This window comes from Tupaia chinensis, unplaced genomic scaffold, assembly GCF_000334495.1.
Source record: "Tupaia chinensis unplaced genomic scaffold, TupChi_1.0 Scaffold138665_1, whole genome shotgun sequence".
Taxonomy (NCBI): domain Eukaryota; kingdom Metazoa; phylum Chordata; class Mammalia; order Scandentia; family Tupaiidae; genus Tupaia; species Tupaia belangeri.
Genome location: NW_006198557.1, coordinates 724,429 through 733,499, shown reverse-complemented (window position 1 = coordinate 733,499; position 9,071 = coordinate 724,429).

Here is a 9,071-nt window from a genome sequence, read left to right as displayed (position 1 = left end):
GCCCGTCTCAGGTCCGGCTGCCGTCTGACCCACAGCAGTGCCCATCCCAGGGCCAGCTGCCGTCTGGACCCGCAGCAGCGCCCGTCCCAGGGCCGGCTGCGGTCTGCCCCACAGCAGTGCCCGTCCCAGGGCCAGCTGCCGTCTGGACCCGCAGCAGCGCCCGTCCCAGGGCCGGCTGCCGTCTGACCCGCAGCAGGTGGGTCCGTTTTCCACTGCGTTCCCGCTCTGAGGATTAGTCTCTCCCGGCCTCCAGACATCCTATACACCAAGCCTGGGATCTTGTGGACCCAGTGACCTGGGCCCCCTGTCCTCCGGCACTTGGCAGGGTGCCCCCACATGGCCCATGCCACTCTGGTCTGACCACAGAACCGAGGCAGGCCTTGTGTTCTGCCCTGTGCGTGCTGGTGGGCTTCCAGGTGCCGCTGCGTGTCATCATGGAGTCAGAGCTACAGGTAGGTTCCAGACCTCTAGCTGTCCACACACCCCATTTTGTGAGGGCCACATCTGTTCCAGGTAGCCTCAGACATGGACCGTCTGCAGAATGCAACCTTGTGTGAGGAGGTGGCTGTGGCTTGGCCCCACTTGCTGGGCCACCTGGGCCTCGTGGGGAGTCAGGTTCTTTGCGGTTGGCTGGACTTATTTCAGCAGGTCGCCTGAGAGCGGGGGTATTGCCACCTGCTACACCGCACCAGCCCTGTCCTGGCACAGAATGGGGCATGGGAGCCCCTACCCTGGTGGTGCTCTTCTCTGCCCAGGGTGAGGGTTTATGTTGCCCGTTGGGTTCTGTGATGATACCCAGGTTCTTGGTGTTTTGGACAAAGAATTAGATTGTTACCTAAAACTGAGTACACTCCCGGGACGTTGGGAGCAGGGCTGAGCATCGTAGTGGCGTTCTGCAAAGTTTATAATCAATATTTTTTTAAGAATTACTTTATTGGGACCAGCAGTTAGTGTAATGACTATGTCGCTGGACTCCCATGTAGTCGACCGTGGTTCAAGTCCCGGACCCGGTGGTTTAAACTCACACCGGGTGTGTGTGTGCGTGCGTGCGTGCCCAAGATCCCGAGAGAATGGAGGAGAAGGGATTGCGGCATGGCCACCCCCACCCCCCAGGGGGTGGTGATTTCTCGCTTCCTGTCTCCCTATCTGGCGAGCGCACGCGCCCTATAGCAAAAAAAAAAAAGAAAAAAAGAAAAAAATTTAACTTTATTTTAATTTGACCAGAGAGACAGAAAGAGAGGGAAAGTGAGAAAGCAAGCCACCATATCCAGGACTCAACATGATGGTTGGCCATGTGGTAGACCAGCACCCTTACCCACCATGCCACCTGCTGGCCCGGCCTATAATTATTAATGGAGGTCATGTGGGTTGACCACCGGCTGGGCCCACTGATTGTTCTCATCTCACCGGCGCTATGAAATGTGGCTGGCCTCTCTGATCTCTCATGTGCCACATGTGGCTGGGCCAATCTATTTCTCTCATTGGCTTTATCAGATGTGGCTTAATCAGATAGACATCCCCCACCAATCACCTGCTTACAGTACCTTGCGCACAGAATTTTCTGCCTTGATTGATTTTTCTATTTAGCCACATGGGCACTTGTGCCAGCCCCCTTACCTGCTGTCATTCGCTAGCTTTCTCTGATCTGGCGTGGAGCGAGTCAGTTCTTTGACCTCAGCTCCAGTGCAGCCTGTCTGGGACCAGCCCCCATGCCAGACTTAGGGCCACACCTCTTTGCAGGGATTCCTGTCTTGAGAACTCACCTGCAGGGTGGGAGAGTTGCCCTGCCACCCTGTCAGACTGGGTGCTGTTGCTAGCTTGAGTCCCAGGCCAACCCTAGCACCTACCCCCTTCCTCCCTCCAGGTTGGTTAACAATGGCCACCGAGGGACCACTGAGGGTGGCATAATGGTTACGTCACTAGACTGCCACGTAGTTGACCACGGTTTGAGTCCTGGACCTGACAGCTTCAAATTCAACGCCGGGTGTGTGTGTGTGTGTGCATACCCAAAAACCCCAAGAGGAGAATGGAAGAGAAGGAATTGCACAATGGCCATCCCTCCCCCCCAGAGTGATTTCTCACTTTCTGTCTCTGACACTGGTGAACACATGCACCCTATCAAAATCTCTTAATAAATAAATAAATAAATAAAGGCCGGTGGGAGGAGCTAGAAGAATCTTGACCAGGAATCACTCTGCTGGTGCGGAAAATCTTGTGTCCCCAGTGGTGGGGCCGCCTTGGTGGAGAAGGGCGAGCACACGGGAGGAAGTCTGCTCTCTGCTAGTGTAAGGAGCTCCAGAAGCCAGGCCGCCAGCCCCAGGGAGAGGCCCACAGGTGGTTGTGAGCTACCACTGAGCACTCAAAACTGGCCACAGGTCCAGTGGGGCCCGCCACAGCAGTGGTGCAGACACTACTGCAGGTGGCCCCCACCCTGCCTGGTGGGCAGTGTCTGTGACCCTCTTCCCAGACACAAGGACTTGGACCCCTGCCTCTGAGGCCAGAAGATCTCGGCTTCAGAGGGAGCCTGCATCCGGAAACCTTCAAGGAAGAGCGCATCCCACCCCACCTTCGAATCACCCAGGACCGCGTTCTTGGCACGGCCCAATCAGTGCAGCCCCCACTGCCTTGTTCACAGTCTGCTTGCAGAGCCGCAATGGAGGGTCCGTCCATCCCTGTTGGGAACCCCCACAGCAGGACACGAGGGATCCTGTCCGGAGGAACAGCTCAGGAGCAAGGAGCCTTCGGAGCCCTCACTCCACCTGGGCCCTCCCTGGTGCTGAGGTTGCCATTGACCCATGGCAGGCTCCGGCCTTCAGCATGTGCTGTTGACCCTGAGGTCTGGCAGGTACATCACACGGGTGACGCTGACAGCACCCTCCAGGCTGTTCCTGGCTGGGGCATGGGTCCTCCCAGCCCCACAGTGGGCACAGCTGCTTAGGATGAAGCGACACTCACATAGGTCAGTGTCCTGTGTCCTTCAGGTACCAGTGGAGGGCCAGGAGCGTCCAGAGGAAAGGCAGGGAGGCTGTACTTGTTCGTGGAGTCGATCAGAATGGGGTACTTGTGCCTGGTTGGCAGAGAGGTTGCTCCGGAGGAGGAGCTGGGCCTTGCAGGGAGTTGAGATTGATTGCAAGGGAAATGTGTTAAGAATTGGCCAGAGGACCAAAGGGAGCCACAGTCATAATTTGGGAGTTTTAATCCAGGGTTTCTTTCCCCCCCTTTTTTGATTATTTGTTTAACTTTATTTATTTACTAATTTAAATTAGTTTGATCAGAGAGGGAACGGGCAAAAGCAAGCTGCCAGGTCTGAGACTTGAACCGTTGTCAGCCATGTGGGAGTCCAGCACCGATAATCACCACGCCACCTGCCGGCCCCCTAATCCAGTGTTTCTACCTTTGGATTTAGCAGTCATTGGGGCCCTAGGTCCCTGGTGTCTTAGTGCCTCTCTAGCAAGAAACCATAGTTCATTGACGATGCACGTGTGATCAGCAGGGCCTGCACTGACCCAGAGGAGTTATCACCCAGATTTGCCTCTCTGCAAATGGGGTGCTGGTCCCAGATTTAGTCCAGGTGTGAGCTCTGGCCAGAGATCTCTGGGCATTTCAGTGACACCCAGCACTCAGGGCTCAGGAGCTCACCCCGGCCCGTCCGGAGTAAACAGTTCGTGTGTTAATGGAGTCCTCTCTGTTCGACTGGCAGTTCTGTACAGGCCCTGGGAATGTGGCTGTCAGCCTGTTCCCTGGCCACACGGAGCTCCGTCACCCCAAGGGGCTTGTCAGGGAATGTTCGGGATGTCTTTTGTCCCACCTGGGATGGGATTGGTGAGTGGGAGCCGAATGTATTGGGAGTGGGGGATGGAACAAGGGGAGGGTGAGCAAGGCAGAGGGAACGAACGGTATGAGTGAAAATCACTTGGAGTGAGTGGGCTTCAATGAACTGAAGTGAGTGAAGCATTTTAGATGCAAAAAGCACATTTAACTGTGGTGGGGTGTCAGAGGCCCTCCACCACCAAGGAGAGTATTGGTTTTTTACTTTTATTGTGGGGGGCGTGATTAAGAGAAAGCAGCCCCCACGGGGTGTGGCCCTGCCGCAATTCTCCAGCCATCTCTCCCTCCGTAAGGGATTTTAGGCACACACGCACATAAAGCAGGTGTCTCTCTCAAGCCTTGGGTCTGGGACTCAAACTGCAGAGTTGGCCACGTGGGGTCCAGGGCCTTCACCACACCACCTGCTGACTCAGTTCTAACCTCTGATCTGTGGTCAGGGCAGAGCTGCCGAAGGGCTCTGACTTGGGAAGACCCCAGGTTGATACGTGCTTCAGAACAGAACACGGTATTGGGAGAAGTGAGATTGGAGACAGGACGGACCAGCAAAGAGGTGCAAGTTCTGGGAACTCCGAGCTGAAGGTCAGAGTAGTATAGGCGGTAGGTGGAGTCCACTGGGATGAATCCCCAGCCTAGTAGCATTCAACACTGGGGCCCTTGGAGGAACGAACATGCCTCTAAATGAGAGGGGCCCAGAATGCATGACAGATGGGCAGGACTTCCACATGACTGCAGTTGGAATCTTGGACCTGTTGGCTTGAAACTCAGGCCAAGTGTGTGCATGTATATATGCCCAAGATCCTAAGAGGAGAATGGAGAAGGGAAAAAGGCCATTTGCTCTGGGGAGTGATTTCTCACTTTCAGTCTGTCTCCAAAAGTGCTCGTGCCGTATAGCAAAACAAATGCTTAAAAAAAAAAAAAAAAAACAGGACTTCTGAGAGGGTGGCCACAGAGGTCATTCCTCGAGGTTGCAAGTCCTGAGCCAGCCAGGGATCTTCCTGGCCTTTTCCAAGAGCTGACACCTAAGCCCATGACAAGTACCAACGTAAAAGCCCTAGGGATCCCTATTTCTTTATTTAAAAAATAATTTTGGGACCAGCAGATAACACAATGGTTATGTTACTGGACTCCCATGTAGTCGTGGTTCAAGTCCTGGACCTGGTGGCTTAAAACTCAGGCCAAGTGCATGGGTGCCCAAGATTCTGAGAGAATGGAGGAGAGGGATTGTGGTGTGGCCATCCCCCCCTGGGGGATGTTATTTCTCCCTTTCTCTCTCTTTGGCAAATGTCAAAACTTTGCTATAGGACACTTGGGTTCACTTGAGAGACACAAGAAACAGAAGGTTTGGAATGGCCCCCCAAGGGGATGGCCACGCCACAATACCTTCTCCATTCTCCTCTGGGGTCTTGGGCAAACACTCACAGGTGCCCGGCCTGAGTTTTGATACTCTGGTTCTAGGACTCCAATCGGGGTCAGCCATGTGGGTGTCCAGTGACATAACCATTACTCCATCTGCAGGTCCCATTATTTTAAAAATTATTTTTATTCATTGTCCTTTTTTTTTTTCTAAGTTGACCAGAGAGAGAGAAGGAAAGTGAGAAAGCAAGCTACCAGGTCTGTGACTCAAGCTATGGTTAGCCATGTCGGAGTCCAGCTGTCTTAACTACCACACCACCTTGTGGCCCTCCCATTATTGTTTTTTAATTTGACCAGAGATAACACGGAAGGAAAGTGAGGAAGCAAGCCACCAGGTTCAGGACTCTAGCCGAGGTTGACCAGGTGGGAGTCCGGTGCCTCCACCACCGTGTCACCACTGGCCCTAGGGGGCCCCTATTTCACCATTGGAGGCTTCCCAACCCCTTAACTTATCTTCCACAGTGTCTGGATTCCGCAATCGATGCTCCAGTCCACTGAGTCCAGGACCTCAGTGCTCCCTTTCCTGAGCCACCCATCCAGGCCCATGATTTGGGACTCCCGCTGCAGGCGGTCCCATAGAGGCTGTGGGTCCCCAATACTGGTCACACGCTGTGGTGATAGGCGAGCCTCCACACGAAGTGCGTTGAAGCCCGGTCAGCCACACTCCCAGCAAAGAAACCTCCCCAAACCTGCTCACCTCTCGTCTGCCCCACGCGCGGCGCCCATTAAATGTCCATTTAACCGGTTCGGTTCCGCCCGGGAATTCTGGTACTCCGCCTCCAGAGGTCCCCGCCCACCCCGCGAATTCGCCGGGCTCCCTCGGCGTCGCAGGTAATTCCCATAGGACGCTGGCTCAGGCTCCGCCCCGAGGCGTGCGTCCAGTGCGTAAAGCGTGCCATCTAATAGGGCGCATTTACAGGCTCCGCCCCCCAAGGCCACGTTCCCACAGAGTCTACCCGGTCCGTACAGGACAATTCTTCTAATAGGTCGCGAGGCAGGCTCCGCCCCCAGGCCAGCGCGTCCCTGGTTTCCAGGCAACGCGCGAGGCGCTGTCCGTCGTGCTGAAGCCGCGCTCCCCGCGCCGCTTCACCCTCTTTCCTTCCAATCCTTCCAGCCATTTTTCCCTCCTCCCTGCACCGCACACATCTAGGCATGTTCCACCTGCAGGCTCTCACCCTTACGGTTCGCGCTGCCTGGAATGCTCTCTTAGATCTTGGGGTGGGCTTTCTCCCTTATCGCCATGCCAAATCCCTGAGTCTGTTTCCACACTTCTTAAATGGGGCTAGAATTTCTTGAAGTTATATAAACTTTATTTTTAAATGATACAACTTAATTTTCTTATTTATGTATTTATTTTAATTTATTCATTCGTTTATTTTAATTTGATTAGAGAGACACAGAGAGAGCGAGAGTGGGAAAGTGAGAAAGCAACCCACTATGTCCGTCTGGGACTCGAACCGTGGTCGATCATGTGGGAATGTACAGCACCTTAACTGCCACAACACCTGCTGGTCCCGTACTTTGGGAATGTTTTTAATTTGACCAGAGAGGAACAGAGAGAGAGAGAGAGAGAGAGAAAGCAAACCGCCAGGTCCAGGACTTGAACCTCAGTTGACCATGTGGGAGTCCAGCACCCTCAATCGCCACACCACCTGCCAACCCTAGTGGGACTAGAATTTTTGTGTGATGGTAATACAACTGGATCCACATGGGAAAGGTCCTGGGTTCACATCCCTGAGCACGCGGCATGCACTGCGATCTAGGCCAGCTAAGAGAGGAGGGCGGATCGTAGCCAGAAGAAAGACTTTGTTGAAGGTGCCTGAATTTAAATTCTCCCTCAGTTGTGACCCCATCCCTGCCCACCTCCCAACTCCTCTATTTCCCTGCTTTCATTTCCTGCACTTATTGCCACCTGACCCATTATATATACATTACCAAATAATTTTTATTCAGTATAAACTGAGAGACAGAGACAAAGAAAAAGAGTGAGAAAGCAAGCAGCCAGGCCCAGAACTCAAACAGTGGTCAGCCACGTGGCAGTCCAGCAAAAGGGACTTCAGTGTGGCCATCCCCCTGGGGGTTACTGCTAACTTTCCTTCTCTATAACTGTCTGTCTCACTCTGTCTCTCTCTGGCAAGCACATGTACCCTGTGGCAAAAATTTTTTAAATTATTTATTCATATTTATTATTATAATTTTAAAATTTTATCAGTGAGAGACACAGAGAGAGAGAGAGAGAGAGGGAAAGAAAGTGAGAAGTCAAGCCACCAGGTCTGGGAATTGAACCATAATCAGCCACATGGGAGTTCAGTGCCTTAACCACCATGCCATCTGCAGCTCCTGGCAAAAACATTAAAAATAAAAAAGGAAATAAAAAAAATATGGACATCTATGCTCTGAAGTAGAGCAGCTGTTGTGAAAAATAAGAACCTAACACGGGCAGTTCTTTTTTTGGAGAGGTTTTTTGCTTCAGGGCACGTTCGCTCGCCAGAAAGACAGAGAGAGACAGAGACAGCAAGCAAGAAATCATCCCCCAGGGGGGATGGCCACACCGCAATCCATTCTCCTCCATTCTCCTCTCGGGATCTTGTGCGTGCACACACACGTGCCTGGCGTGAGTTTAAGCCACCGGATCCAGGACTCGAACCATCATCGACTTCATGGTAGTCCAGCATCTTAGCCATTACACCAACTGACGTTCCTTTTTTTTTTTTTCTTTTTGAGAGAATTGTCTATTAGGCAGGTATGAAGGAGTTAACACTCTAAGTCTCTGGCCAAACATGGGCAGTACTTCAAGGGTGAGTTTTGGTGCTAGCAGGTGGCATGGAGGTTAAAGCGCTGGGTCCCATGTAGCTGACTGCACAGTTCAAGTCCTGGACCCCTCAGCTTGAGAAACATGGCTGTGGGAGGAGGCAGGTGGTATAATGGTTATATCGTGCCACTCCCACATGGCTGACGAAGGTTCGAATCCCTCACCTGGAGGCTTGAAACATACTGGGCACATGTGCCTACGTGTCCAAGATCCCATAAGGAGAAGGATTGCAGGGTGGCCATCTCCGCTGGAGGTGATCTCTCACTTTCCCTTTCTCTGTCTCTCTTGGGCTATTGAACATGTCCTAGAGAAGGGGAAAAAGGCAACAGACCCAGATGAGTGTTGGAGAGAAGGCAACAGCAAGTGCAAGCGGCCTGAGGTGGGCTTCCTGCATGGGGGTTTTGCAGGACTGGCCTTTGCAGGGGAGTCTCAGCACCCTGAGGCATGGAGGTTTGAGGCCCCTTTGGGACAGTTTTCATCTAGGAGTGTGTTCTGGGACAATGGCGCTCTCTGCTGGCCAGAACAGATCTCATTCCCTTTCCATTAATAAAGATTGCTCTTTACAGTATTATATCCTATTATCTATTTGTGTTATTTTTAAAGAATTACTTTATTTAGGGACCAGCAACTAGCGTAATGGCTATGTCTTTGGGCTCCCATGTAGCCGACCGCAGTTCGAGTACCGGGTCCGGCGGCTTTAATTCACGCTGGGCGTGTGCGCGTGCATGCCCAGTATTCCGGAAGGAGAAGGAATTGCAGAGTGGCCATCCCCCCTGGGGGGTGATTTCTCGCTTTCTGTCTCTCTGTCTCTCTTTGTCTGGCAAGTACACACACTGTATAGCAAAAAATATCTCCAAAAATTTTTTAAAAATTATTTAATTATTTATTGACTTTTTTTTTTTGGGGGGGGGAGATTTTCACTATAGGGTGCGTATGCTTGCCAGACAGACAGAGAGAGACATAGAGACAGAAAGCGAGAAATCACCCCCCAGGGGGGATGGTCACGCCACAATCCCTT